The sequence below is a fragment of the Lactuca saligna genome, chromosome 4 (assembly GCF_052625555.1).
Source record: "Lactuca saligna cultivar CGN05327 chromosome 4, ASM5262555v1, whole genome shotgun sequence".
In the NCBI taxonomy this organism is placed as follows: domain Eukaryota; kingdom Viridiplantae; phylum Streptophyta; class Magnoliopsida; order Asterales; family Asteraceae; genus Lactuca; species Lactuca saligna.
In genome coordinates, this window is record NC_136420.1 from 299,510,014 (window position 1) to 299,524,480 (window position 14,467).

General features: G+C 45.8%; 1 pseudogene; it reads left to right on the forward strand.

Annotated features, from left to right (window-relative positions):
• The first annotated feature begins 2,613 nt into the window (after positions 1–2,613).
• LOC145040814 (calreticulin-2-like) overlaps positions 2,614–14,467 on the forward strand; it is a 35,641-nt pseudogene continuing 23,787 nt past the window's right edge.

Genomic DNA, 14,467 nt, shown 5'->3' on the forward strand with positions numbered 1-14,467 from the left:
TTACGATTTTAAATTAAAGAAAATGAAAAACATAAAAAACGACAAAGAGAAAAAAAATTATAAAAAAACTCATAGAAAATGACATGTGTCAAAAAAAAAAAACATTTGACAAAAATGAATTTTGTTTATTAGTTAGATTTCAATGTTTGCAATGTCCGTCTAAAACCCTAACTTTGTTGGATCAGTTGAAACATCCCAAAAATACGATCAAAAAATTTTAAATCATTATCAAAAACCATGAATAATGAAACTTCACATCAAAACATAAGTCATGTAACTTGAAACATCATAAAATTTGTCAATGCATTAAATCATGTATCCAATATCAGAGTAAATATCCCAGGCTGGGAACTGTGGTGTGTGCCATGCGATCACCCCGAACCCTTCCCCTTGTTAGCTCAAGTACCTGAAACCAAACTGAAAACTGTAAGCACAAATATTAGTGAGCTCCTTCAAACTACCACATACCATACACATAACATATAAGATATCTTGGGCCCTGCCCCTGCTACACCGAGTCTAGCTCGACATCCGCTTTCCCGACATCGGGACCCGCCCATCATCGAACCCTATTTGGCATCGGGCCCCACCCGGGATCGAGCAGATCTCGACATACATAATAACATATCAACAAACATATAACATATCACATATACTAACATGAAAACATTCCTTAGGTCCCACCTAGCATTAGACTGAGGTCCGAAAATATACTATCATATCATACTAACAAGATATTTATCGGGCTTACCCCATCATCAGACTGGAATCCAGAAACATATTAACATTCCTCGGGAACCGCCCCGACATCGGGCCGGAGTCCAGAAATATACTATCATACATACTAACTAGATATTCCTCGAGCATTCCCCGACATCAGACCGAAGTCTAGAACTCCTAACAAATAACACACACATATGCAAGAATCACAAAGACATCAAGCATACAATCATACAAGCATTCCTCGACATCAGATCTAGATTCGGAATAAAACATATAACCCTACATTGGGCCCCGCCCGACATCAAACCGTAATCCAGAACTACTACTAACTAAACATGCCAGCCTTGGCGCCTTAGACCTGTTCCTACAGGATAAAACTCACCTTGCAAAGCTGTTTGTGAAATCTTGCAGTGAGGAATATCTGGTAGATGCTCCAACATCTCCCTAACTATCAAAATCACAATAATACTTAGTCAAGATCTGAAAATCCTTCTCAGGGTAAAATGACCATTTTACCCTTGGTGAAAGTCAACGCTCTTAGTCAAGGTCAAAGCCAATGTCAACTCCTGGTAAACCTAACTCGCCGAGTTATCTTCTAACTCATCGAGTCCTATGCTATCAGTCTCGTGATAAACTAAGTCAACTCGTCGAGTCCTTTCGTAGACTCGCCGAGTTCCGTCATGTACCTTCACAGACTCGCCGAGTTCTTCAGCTTCTTAGTCTAGATCTTGTCCATCTGGCTGAGTTACTTACTAACTCAACGAGTTCACTCGAAAACAGAAAAGGTTTTAGGGATCACGACTCCACTCGCCAAGTCACATGAACAACTAGTCGAGTCCTTTGAATTCCAAAACCATACAGTCGATTCTAATCACTTCTAATGCTTCTATCTCACATATCTGGACTCCCTAGGTTAGCATAACACGTAAAGTTGCTAACTTTACGTGCATGCATGGTGTTATGAAGCTAAAACACCAAAACCAAGCTAAAACGAAGACCTAATGCAAGGAATGAGGTCATGGCTGAATAAAGGTGGCAAATTTTAGCTTCTAGAGCTCAAGAATGCCCATATCTGAAGTCCTTACTTCCCTAAAAAACTCAAAACTCGGAAATGGCCTTGGAAATGGACCAAAAATGACAACATGCAACCCTAGAAGAAGATCTAAGTGAAAAGAAGCCAAGGTATAAGCTTTATACCTCCAAAGGGTCTAAAAATGCAACACACGCTCTGGATCTACTGCTTCTTCTTTAATCACCAAGGGTCTCCTTCCTCCTCCTAACTTCAATTCACACAAAATGGTGAGAAACTAGCTCAATAACACACAAGGTTGATTAGTGTTTCGAGAGTGGGTTGTGGAGGTGATAAGGGTTGGGGTGGAGGCATGATATGATGCTTAAATAGGGTGCAAACCCTAAATATTAAGGTTTCCTCCTGACGGAGCTACTCTTCGAGTCAAGGCTTTCGACTTGTCAGGTAGATCACTTAAACCCCTACGTCCAAACTGGCATCTAGTCGACTAGTTAGGGCTACCAACTCGTCGAGTAGCTATTACAATATACAGACTTAAATAAATTAGATGCGTACCAAGAATGGGACGTTACAATTCTCCCCTACTTGTCTTAGACTTCGTCCTCGAAGTCTGCTGTGTCTGATAACAACTTTGGGTAGTGCTCCCTTATCTCCTCCTCGGGCTCCTAAGGCTAATCCGATCCCTTATGGTGCTGCCACCGCACCTTCACTAGCTCGAACCTCTTATTCCTCATCTCCTTTGTCTTGTGATCCAAAATCGCCATTGGTCTCTCAATGTAATTTAGGCTGTCATCAACCTGAATATCCTCTAAGGGTACAACTGCCGTGTCATCCACTAAGCACTTCCATAGCTAGGAAATATGGAAGATGCTGTGGATCTGGCTGAGCTCGGCGGGAAGATCCAGTCTGTATGCTACCTTGCTCACCCGGGCTATGACTCTGAAGGGTCTGATATACCTGGGGCCCAACTTGCCCTATTTTCGGAACCGTATGACACCTGTAACATCCGAAAAATACAACCAATTTAAATTTTTCAAAACAACCTGATTTTCAGTAAAATGTTTACAAAAAGGTTTTCAATACAAGTCATTAGAGTATTCCCAGAATCACATTGCTACAAAATCATGAGGAGCGGTACGATCGCGCCTTCGCCTTGCCACAGTCTCCTGAAGAACCTGAAAAACATTAAACCACAACTGTAAGCCCGAAAGCTTAGTGAGATACCCCCAAAATACCAACCACGTATACGCCCTTCCAGACTACGACCTTCCGGTCCAAAACATATAAAACATACATAACATAATAGAACATAGAACAACCATGCATATCGAGTCTACCGTGTGACTGGTCCGCCGTATCGGGCCTTCAGTCCAACGGATCCATCCTCCGGGTCTAGTCATGTCCTTCGAGTCTACAGTGGGGTTGGTCCGCCCGCATCGGGCCTTCAACCCACCTGGTCCACTCTCTGAGTCTACAACGTGACTGGTCCGCCCGCATCGGGCCTTCAGTCGGCCTGGTCCACTCTCCGAGCCTCGGCACGTCTGGTCTGCCCTCGTGGGGCCTACAGCCTATCCGGACCGCTCGCTGGGCCTTCGGAACAACCGGTCCGCCCTGGGTATCTTGGCCTACAGCACAAAGCAGGACCCGCCTCAACCCATCTCCAGTCCAAACAACCATGTGCACAAAACATACATTCATATAACAGTCATAATCAACAAACCGAACAAGCAGATCACATAGCAAATCATTACCCTAACCGGATTACCGACCTAACCGGTCGCTAGCATAGCATCACTCTGTAAATCGGGAAAACTGACCTTAACAAGGCCTCCTAGCATGAACCATCCTAGCTACCAGGATGTAGACACATCAAACAATAACATAATAACCATAACCGAATCTCAATACAATAAAGGGCTGGCCTTGGTGCCTTAGACCCTGTTGATATAGTGAGGATAACTCACCTCGAAACTGCCGGCTAAAAAGATAAGATCCCGCTGCTCCGAACTCCGGCACGAACTCCTTCACTAAACATCAACACATACCACTCAATAAATACCCTTAATTACCCAAATACCCCTGGAAGACAACTGGTCAACCTTGGACGAGTCAAAGTCAACCCCTGACTGACCCTACTCGCCGAGTCATCCCAATGACTCGCCGAGTCCTCATGCTCAGAACTTCCCTCAATTAGCGACCCAACTCGCCGAGTCACCCCAAGACTCGTCGAGTCCAACAACTCTGAGTCCACTCGCACCCAACTCACCGAGTCATCCCTTGACTCACCGATTCATCGACTCAACCAGAAATATTGGGACTTCCTCGACAAGACTCGCCGAGTCCAAATGGACTCATCGAGTCCAAGGCCATCTTCAACCTACTCGCCGAGTTGTTCTTCCAACTCGTCGAGTCCCAGGCCATCTTCAAGCAACTCGTCGAGTCCACCCATGTGACTCGTCGAGTTCCACCTATCTGAATCCATACAGAAGCATTTCAGGCCATGCAATTGATCCAAAACATAGATCCAACCTCCTACAATCCATCCATCACGTAAAGTGGCAACCTTTACGTGAATCTAACGAGATTTAAGCCGTATTCACCTTAAAACCAAGGTTTGGGACATGGTGGCTTCACTAAGCACACAAACACAGAAACTTTAATGCACTCTAGGCCTTCAATATTCCAGATCTGAGGTAGCAACCTCAGATCTATCCTCCAAACTCCAAAACATTCCAAGACATACTCCCCACAAACCCCAAAATGATGAAACTAGGAATGCACAGCCTAAGGACGAAGATATTACCTCCAAAAGATGCCTCAATCGCAGTCAAACTCGAATCCAAGCAAAGCCCTTTGATCCAAGCCACTTTTCCTTCAAGATCTCTTCAAACAACACCTCTCCAAGCTCTAATTTGTTCCACAAATGATCTCTCCACGTATTTAAGGTTTCTGGAACTCAAGGGGGGAATAATGGAGGCTGTGGAGGAGTATAATGCTCTTTATATAGGGCTCAACCCTGGAATTTAGGGTTTTCTCCATACAGCACCTACTCGCCGAGTCCATCCCATGGACTCGCCGAGTAGGCCACTTGACACGCGACCATGACCGCGACCTGACTCGCCGAGTCACCCATGGACTCGCCGAGTCATCCTCTAAAACTTACACTTTCAGCCCTTCAACTCTACTCTTGCGATTCCGGGATGTTACAATTCTCCCCCACTTAAATTAGGCTTCGTCCTCGAAGCCTTCGGCATCTCTTCTCCAAATTACTTCTCACGACGCACCACTTGACCTTGATCGAACCAAGTCCCTCAAGGTACAACCATAGAACCAGAAGCTCACTCTCTCCTTCCATACGGTGTCCCCACCACCTATTCAAACCGGGCACCAACTGTACCCTCCGATAACCACACTCACAACCGAGAATCACCCATGATGCCCTACTGCTCCAATTCTCATTCTTCACTTGACTCATATGGCTATAAAGCTACGGACCATCGGATTCCCAATCCAAATTCCATTCTATCCATCCCATGACGACCGAAAGACCCATTCTTCCATTTCGGAGCAACTCCCCCGAGTTTTCCTCTCGCAATCACACACGCATGCTGATCTAGCTCTAGCACCCTCAGGTTTGGAAAAACTGATACACTGATGATATCCTCGAACATCCTTCCAGGATGAACTGCTAAAACGTAGCCAAAACCCTGATCAGAATCACACCGAGAGTCCAAGACTCTTTCTCTGGCTCTACATCGCGGTATTCCCTCCGCGCCCAAAGCAACATATCAAGTCGAATGAGCTTTTATTCCACCGACGCAACACACTACTCAGGGATCATCGACGGACCACTCCAATCATAACTCTACACTGCCGCTTTCACTTCCGTGAATTCACTTTCGTGAATTCACACTCCCTTTGGGATTTCATTCCTCCCGCTTTCATTACCTCTTTAAAGCGTACCCAACATCCATGCATCACCACTACTCTGACTCTCATCAGAGGGACTCTCAAGCCCAAGCACTACCTTCACTGCTCAAGGTTGCTACCCGGGGCCAGACCTCCCAATGTAATCACACTGCAACATACGCAACCCATAACCTTAATCCGATCCAACAATACTCACAGAGTCTTCAGCATGACTGGACCGCCTCCCCAGGCCTTCAGCCAATCTGGACCACTCTCAGAACCTTCAGCCAATCTGGCTGGACCGTCCTCCGAGCCTTTGGTCTGACTGGTACGCCTACCAGCTTACAGTCTATCCGGACCGCTCAACTAGCATTCATTACTCCGAACCATCCCTTCGGGAAATCCTCCCGCACATACCGTTCTAGCCCTCTAGGGGTTCCGAACTCTATCTCCATCATACATGCTCGAACCTGTCCTGCTCCCATGCCTTCCTCAATCAACTGTTCCAGGTCTGTATTCCGCCCCGCACGCCTGTTACTCACTCATACGAGCCTGCTCTCGACTAATAGAAATACCGCTGAATTTCCCAAACAGCTAAACAACCTCTCAGGCCCAACGATCATCCGGAGAGTTTCCAATTCTCCCCCACTTAAGACACTGATAGTTAGTCACCGGTCGCCATCACCGATCTCCCCAAGCAACCTTGCAGGAATCGACACATGCACTCAAAATGTTTTTCACCAACACCAACAACTTTCATACAATCATGTTCCCATGCTGCACAACCTGCTCGAAAGGAACCCAATCTTCAACTATCAATTCCTCAGACTACAGAATCTAACTGGCCTTCAAACCAACGCCGCATCCGCCACCAATCCTCACAAAGATAATCAACGATAGCTCGAAGCACAAATCCATAACCATAACGATCCTTCGGGGAACAAAAGATACTAAAACGAAATCTCGATCACAACTCGCCAAACCCTCAAGGAACAATGGATACCACACGAAAACCCGAAACGCAATTCAACGAAACCAACAGATAACAATACTCCACAACAATCATAAATAATCAAACATCAGAAAGAAACATACCCGCAGCAGCAAGCTGAAAAAAACACGACCCTAAGCCCTTGGGGGCTCAGCTCCACCCTGATCTCCACCTGTGATCCTCAACGTAGCCGGTGCTGGAGCCTGCACCGGCCCTGTAGCAAGCCGTGGACAGTTGACCTTCAAATGTCCAACCTGATGACAATGATAACATATCCTCAAATCCCGAACTGACACTGACTGCCGACAATCCCTCGCATAGTGTCCCTCCTTTCTGCACTTGCGGCACGCTCCACCGGACCGACAAAGCCCGGCGTGACCCCTTCCACACTTTCCACAGACGTGGCTACCCTGATCTCCCATCCTGGAATCAACGGTCTTAGACCGTTTCGTCGCCGGCTGCGACTGAACCGGAGCTTGCCTCAGCTCACGCATTTGTAACTCAATCTCTAACTCACGCCGCCTGGCAGCCTCCTGCAACTCCAGCAAAGTCTCGCACCTCTGCGTAGACACAAACTGTCTGATGTCTCTCTTTAGCATACTCAGATATTGGGACATCTGAGCCTGCTCCGAAGCGAACTCAGGGCAAAAACATCGCCCTCTTAGTAAACATCCTGGTGATTTCCGTCACCGATTCCGAATCCTGTTTCAGCTCCAAGAACTCCTGAGCCAACTTCTCCCTCTCGACCTGCGGAACATAACGAGTGCTGAACATCTCCCTGAACCGATCCCATGAAATCGCAGCCCTCTGCGCATCCGAGTACGACCCTGTGGTCAATCTCCACCAATCCTTTGCTCCGAGCCTCAACAGGTTCAAAGCACACCTCACCCTCTGATCAGCAGGGCATGAACACGTGAAGAAACATCCCTCCACATCTGATAACCATCTCATAGCAACGTTCGGATCCTGAACTCCATCAAAAGTGGGAGGCTTCGTATTATCGAAGTCCCGATACTGAAAACCTCTACTGGCTCCTCCCCCTGCCGCTGCTACTGCTGCGGTAGCCGCCGCGGCAGCCGTCTCCGTGAGAGCCGCATAGCGCTCATCGAAATACTCCACCATGGCGGTCTTGATCGACCCAAACAACTCCGGCAGCTCAGCCCGAAACAATGCAACAACCTCATCATGCAGGATCTCACGGATCCTCGCATCCCACTCGTGCGTACTCATCTGACTGACATCCTCGGGTTGTACAGACCCACCCGGAACTCCCTCTCCGGCTCCTGTTCCTGACCCGGATCCACTCCCAGCGTGCCCTGAAATCTCCATACTGAAAATAAAACACCAAATCTCAGACATATTCCGCTATCCCGGGAACCAGCCCTCATCCCAACCCTAGAGGTCATGGTTTCCCTGATACGCGTATGAGTCCGTGCTTTCAGTAGTACGGGCCCATACTACCTTCCACACCAACCCATATTTGTATGAAGTACTCCCACAACACCCTAGCGACACACATAACATCGCTCTATCCTCACAACTAGAGGAACACTAGAAATCTCTCACAAGGAATCCTAGGCTAGCAGGCAACATAAATCAGGCAACTCATCAATAAATCCTGAAGATCCCTAGCCTAGCTCTAGCATGCTGTTCTATTAAAGCTCAATAAAACAATTGTCATGTATGGTAATTTGGGGTTACTTACTGGCTCCGGCTGATCGTACCTCCGCGTCCTCCTTTACTTATTTTGAAAACCATTTTAAATTCTCTTTTTGAAAGCTCTCCTCGATTTGAGACTGGAGTCACACAAGTGTTCCTCCAATTCACTCAAACCAAGGCTCTGATACCAACTTGTAACATCCGAAAAATACAACCAATTTAAATTTTTCAAAACAACCTGATTTTCATTAAAATGTTTACAAAAAGGTTTTCAATACAAGTCATTAGAGTATTCCCAGAATCACATTGCTACAAAATCATGAGGAGCGGTACGATCGCGCCTTCGCCTTGCCACAGTCTCCTGAAGAACCTGAAAAACATTAAACCACAACTGTAAGCCCGAAAGCTTAGTGAGATACCCCCAAAATACCAACCACGTATACGCCCTTCCAGACTACGACCTTCCGGTCCAAAACATATAAAACATACATAACATAATAGAACATAGAACAACCATGCATATCGAGTCTACCGTGTGACTGGTCCGCCGTATCGGGCCTTCAGTCCAACGGATCCATCCTCCGGGTCTAGTCATGTCCTTCGAGTCTACAGTGGGGTTGGTCCGCCCGCATCGGGCCTTCAACCCACCTGGTCCACTCTCTGAGTCTACAGCGTGACTGGTCCGCCCGCATCGGGCCTTCAGTCGGCCTGGTCCACTCTCCGAGCCTCGGCACGTCTGGTCCGCCCTCGTGGGGCCTACAGCCTATCCGGACCGCTCGCTGGGCCTTCGGAACAACCGGTCCGCCCTGGGTATCTTGGCCTACAGCACAAAGCAGGACCCGCCTCAACCCATCTCCAGTCCAAACAACCATGTGCACAAAACATACATTCATATAACAGTCATAGTCAACAAACCGAACAAGCAGATCACATAGCATATCATTACCTTAACCGGATTACCGACCTAACCGGTCGCTAGCATAACATCACTCTGTAAATCGGGAAAACTGACCTTAACAAGGCCTCCTAGCATGAACCATCCTAGCTACCAGGATGCAGACACATCAAACAATAACATAATAACCATAACCGAATCTCAATACAATAAAGGGTCGGCCTTGGTGCCTTAGACCCTGTTGATATAGTGAGGATAACTCACCTCGAAACTGCCGGCTGAAAAGATAAGATCCCGCTGCTCCGAACTCCGGCACGAACTCCTTCACTAAACATCAACACATACCACTCAATAAATACCCTTAATTACCCAAATACCCCTGGAAGACAACTGGTCAACCTTGGATGAGTCAAAGTCAATCCCTGACTGACCCTACTCGCCGAGTCATCCCAATGACTCGCCGAGTCCTCATGCTCAGAACTTCCCTCAATTAGCGACCCAACTCGCCGAGTCACCCCAAGATTCGTCGAGTCCAACAACTCTGAGTCCACTCGCACCCAACTCACCGAGTCATCCCTTGACTCACCGATTCATCGACTCAACCAGAAATATTGGGACTTCCTCGACAAGACTCGCCGAGTCCAAATGGACTCGTCGAGTCCAAGGCCATCTTCAACCTACTCGCCGAGTTGTTCTTCCAACTCGTCGAGTCCCAGGCCATCTTCAAGCAACTCGTCGAGTCCACCCATGTGACTCGTCGAGTTCCACCTATCTGAATCCATATAGAAGCATTTCAGGCCATGCAATTGATCCAAAACATAGATCCAACCTCCTACAATCCATCCATCACGTAAAGTGGCAACCTTTACGTGAATCTAACGAGATTTAAGCCGTATTCACCTTAAAACCAAGGTTTGGGACATGGTGGCTTCACTAAGCACACAAACACAGAAACTTTAATGCACTCTAGGCCTTCAATATTCCAGATCTAAGGTAGCAACCTCAGATCTATCCTCCAAACTCCAAAACATTCCAAGACATACTCCCCACAAACCCCAAAATGATGAAACTAGGAATGCACAGCCTAAGGACGAAGATATTACCTCCAAAAGATGCCTCAATCGCAGTCAAACTCGAATCCAAGCAAAGCCCTTTGATCCAAGCCACTTTTCCTTCAAGATCTCTTCAAACAACACCTCTCCAAGCTCTAATTTGTTCCACAAATGATCTCTCCACGTATTTAAGGTTTCTGGAACTCAAGGGGGGAATAATGGAGGCTGTGGAGGAGTATAATGCTCTTTATATAGGGCTCAACCCTGGAATTTAGGGTTTTCTCCATGCAGCACCTACTCGCCGAGTCCATCCCATGGACTCGCCGAGTAGGCCACTTGACACGCGACCATGACCGCGACCTGACTCGTCGAGTCACCCATGGACTCGCCGAGTCATCCTCTAAAACTTACACTTTCAGCCCTTCAGATCGGGGCTGCTACCGCCTTGTGGCTCAGGGCGTCAGCTACAATGTTGGCCTTGCTCGGGTGGTAAAGGATCTCACAATTGTAATCCTTCACCACATCTAACCACCAACGCCGCCTCATGTTCAGATTTGGCTGATCTATGAGGTACCTCAAACTCTTGTGATCCATGTAAATGGTACGACAGACCCCATAGAGGTAGTGTCACCAAATCTTGAGGGCGAATACCACAACCCCCAGCTCTAAATCGTGCGTCGGATATTTAGCCTCGTGAGGCTTCAGCTGTCTCGAGGCATAAGCTATCACATGACCCCCGCTGCATCAACACTGCTCCCATGGTTGTGACTGAAGCATCATAGTAGACTACAAAGTCATCTACACCCTCTGGTAGAGTGAGAATCGATGCCTCGCACAACAGCTGCCTGAGCGTCTCAAAAGCTGCATGCTGCTTAGGTCCCAAGTGAAAAACCACCGATTTCTTAGTCAATCGGGTCAATGAAGCTGCAATCTTGGTGAAGTCCTGAATAAATCTCCTGCAATACCCTGCCAGACCCAGGAAACTCCGAATCTCAGTTGGAGACCTCTGAATCTCCCATTGCATCACGACCTCTATCTTGGCCGGATAGATGAGAATACCCTTCTGGTTGATGAGATACCCAAGGAACTACACCTTGCACAACCATAACTCACACTTGGAGAACTTCGCAAAAAGTCTCTTCCTCCTCAGTGTCTCCAACACCTCCCTCAGGTGCTCTTCATGCTGCTCCTGAGTCTTGGAGTAAACCAAGATGCCATCAATGAAGACTATTACAAACCGTTCCAGCATCAGTCTGCACACGTGGTTCATGAGGTCCATGAACGCGGCTGGAGCATTGGTGAGCCCAAATGGCATCACCATAAACTCATAATGACCATAGTGTGTCCTAAAGGAGGTCTTCTGCAGATCATCGTCCCTGACTTGCATCTGTTGATACCCTGACCGTAAATCAATCTTGGAGAACCAAGATGCTCCTTAAAGCTGGTCAAACAAATCATATATCCTCAGAAGTGGGTAACAGTTCTTCACCTTTACCTTGTTCAACTCCCGGTAGTCTATGCACATGCGATGTGACCCATCCTTTTTCTTCACAAATAGGATCGGGGCTCCCTATGGTGAACTGCTCGGCATGACAACACCCGTGTCAAGCAGCTCTTGCAGCTACGTAGAAAACTCCTGCATCTCGGGAGGAGCCAACCGATATGGTGCCTTGGCTATCGGAGTCGCACCAGGGACCAGGTCAATCCTAAACTCTACCTGTCTCTCTGAAGGTATCCCACGTAAATCCTACGGAAATACATCTGGGGTACTCTTGTAGTACTGGTACATCATCAACTATCGCCTTACCCTTCTACTGGGTATCCATGAGATAGGTGACGGATCGTTCAGAACCCTGCTGAAGGTGGCACCTCGCTTTCGCCGGTGAACATAAATTTGGTCCATGCCGTGGCATCTAGCCATGGATCACTAACTCTCCCCCACTAGAGGTGTGAACCCTCACTAGCTGCTGCTTACAATCAATCACTGCCCCTATTAGGGCTCAACCAATCCATACCTTATATAACCTTATTCCCACGCATGGGAATAGGAACCAGGTCTACTGAAAACTACTGATCGAATAGTTGTAGTGTACATCCTTTGTGAACCCTCGTGACCCTGACGGTCCTATCATCTGCTATCTCCACATCCAACTGTGACATCCCCATTTTCACGGCCATAAAAGACCGATTTTTTTATGCTTTATAAAAATCATAGTACCTCTTTTAATAAAAATGTTGCGGAATTTGTACCCAGTAAAACATGATAAATACTTTATCAAAGCATTTCCGAAGAAAAGTATTTTTATTCATTTTAAAACATTTGAGATGTCATCGTCAATACAGAAACATAAGCATAAACAGAACTTACATTCATTGTCACTAGTGATTTATATCTCCTTAATCTCTCAGTGTAATGTGACTTCATATCAACACCTATGATATAAATAAACTGAGTGGGTCAGGTTGGGAAACATGGTGAGTACATAGGGTTTTCAATCCACAATAATATAATTATTATGTTTAATCTTCAAACAGTTAATCAACCCAATTACCCATACCCATTATCTTCTTTACTCTTAAGGATCTACCCTAAAATTAGCTATTCCTCATTCATTTATCCTTAAGGATTATCCTAAGGAATTGACACAAAGTCCATCGTCACCGGGTTTAGGCACTAAGTCTGCATAGTCGCTAGGGTTTATACAACAGGCACTAAGTCCGCATAGTCACCAGGGTTTAGGTACTAAGTCTGCATAGTCACCAGGGTTTAGGCATCAAGTCTTCTTGATCGCCAAGGTTTAGGCACTAAGTCTGCATAGCCGCCAAGTTTTAGAGTACACCGGGTGAACACATCGTTCACAACACCTACAGGTTGCGAGCCTGTTAGTGTTCCACTTGACTGTCTAGAATAGTCTGTGGATGTCATCCATACTCTGTTAGATGACAGGTCCATCATTTGGTTAAAAGGCTTGTAAGGGTTCACCTCTCACCCTTATCTCATGGTCTATATCTCCTCTCATCTCATCATCCGACTCGTATTTCATCTACCCATGTTTTATCCAACATATTTTGTAGATATAAAATACATATACAGTTTAATTCATTTGAAGCATTTATAAAATCATTCATCCAGCATAGACAACAAGTATTTAGATAATATGTACACATAGCACGTAATTTATATAAAATACTTTGTATCTATGTGTAAGATGAAGTAACTTTGCACTCACAACACGTAATATATATTAAATACTTCACATCTATGTGTAAGATGAAAGTAACAATTCACTCACCTGATAAGGTGGTGATGCGGTTCTCGGACAACACTTCATTTACTTTAAAACAATTTCCTTCGACAAAACCTAGTACCATTACAACTAGAGTTTAGTCTAACGTTTTACTGAGACTAATTAATAGTCTAGCCATTATTACTATTATATAAGCGTTAAACAATACTCTTCACCAACTATGTACAGACAGGGGCCAGACATGAAACACCGGAGGGTAGGATCATTTTGGTATATAACGCTTCTGAATCCAGCAACCCAAGCAGCCCTCCAAACTAGATTCCCCGTACCTCAAGTGGTTAAAAAGATATTACAACAACACTTATATAATCCATACTAATAGCCCAAATAATTACCATAAGGTCCTAATAACGTTACTATAATTAATTAAAAGCTATATTATAAATAGCGTAGGCGTAGCTCACTTACAACGGGTTTTCTCGAAAACCGGGCTTCGCTTGGAGCAGCGTTTCCGAACTGAAAGACCCTTTTTCTTGGGACTCCGGGAGCCTCATGGCTTCCTTCAGGTGCTAGGGGTTTACCTATGCTTACGGGGGTTAGGGGCTTAGAGAGAGAAAGTATAGAGAGAAAGAGAGGGTGAAAGGTGTGAGAAATATGAAGGATTCACCTTTTATTTATAGGGGTTTTATCGTTGAGAAGTCTCTAAGCTTCGTCCGTATCTTCCGCGTACGAGCTCCATTTTCTACGTTCTTTATTTCCACGTGTTGGTATTTACAAGTACTACAACTTTCATTTAGACCTCGTTGGATAATTCTCATTGTAGCTTAGATTTACAAAACTATATTGAATTCGCCGCTCTTGAAGAGTAGAGACTAAGTTTCATCCACATCTTTCTCATACGAGCTCTATTCTTAATGTTCATTATATCCATGCATTGGTATTTACAAGTACGACAACTTT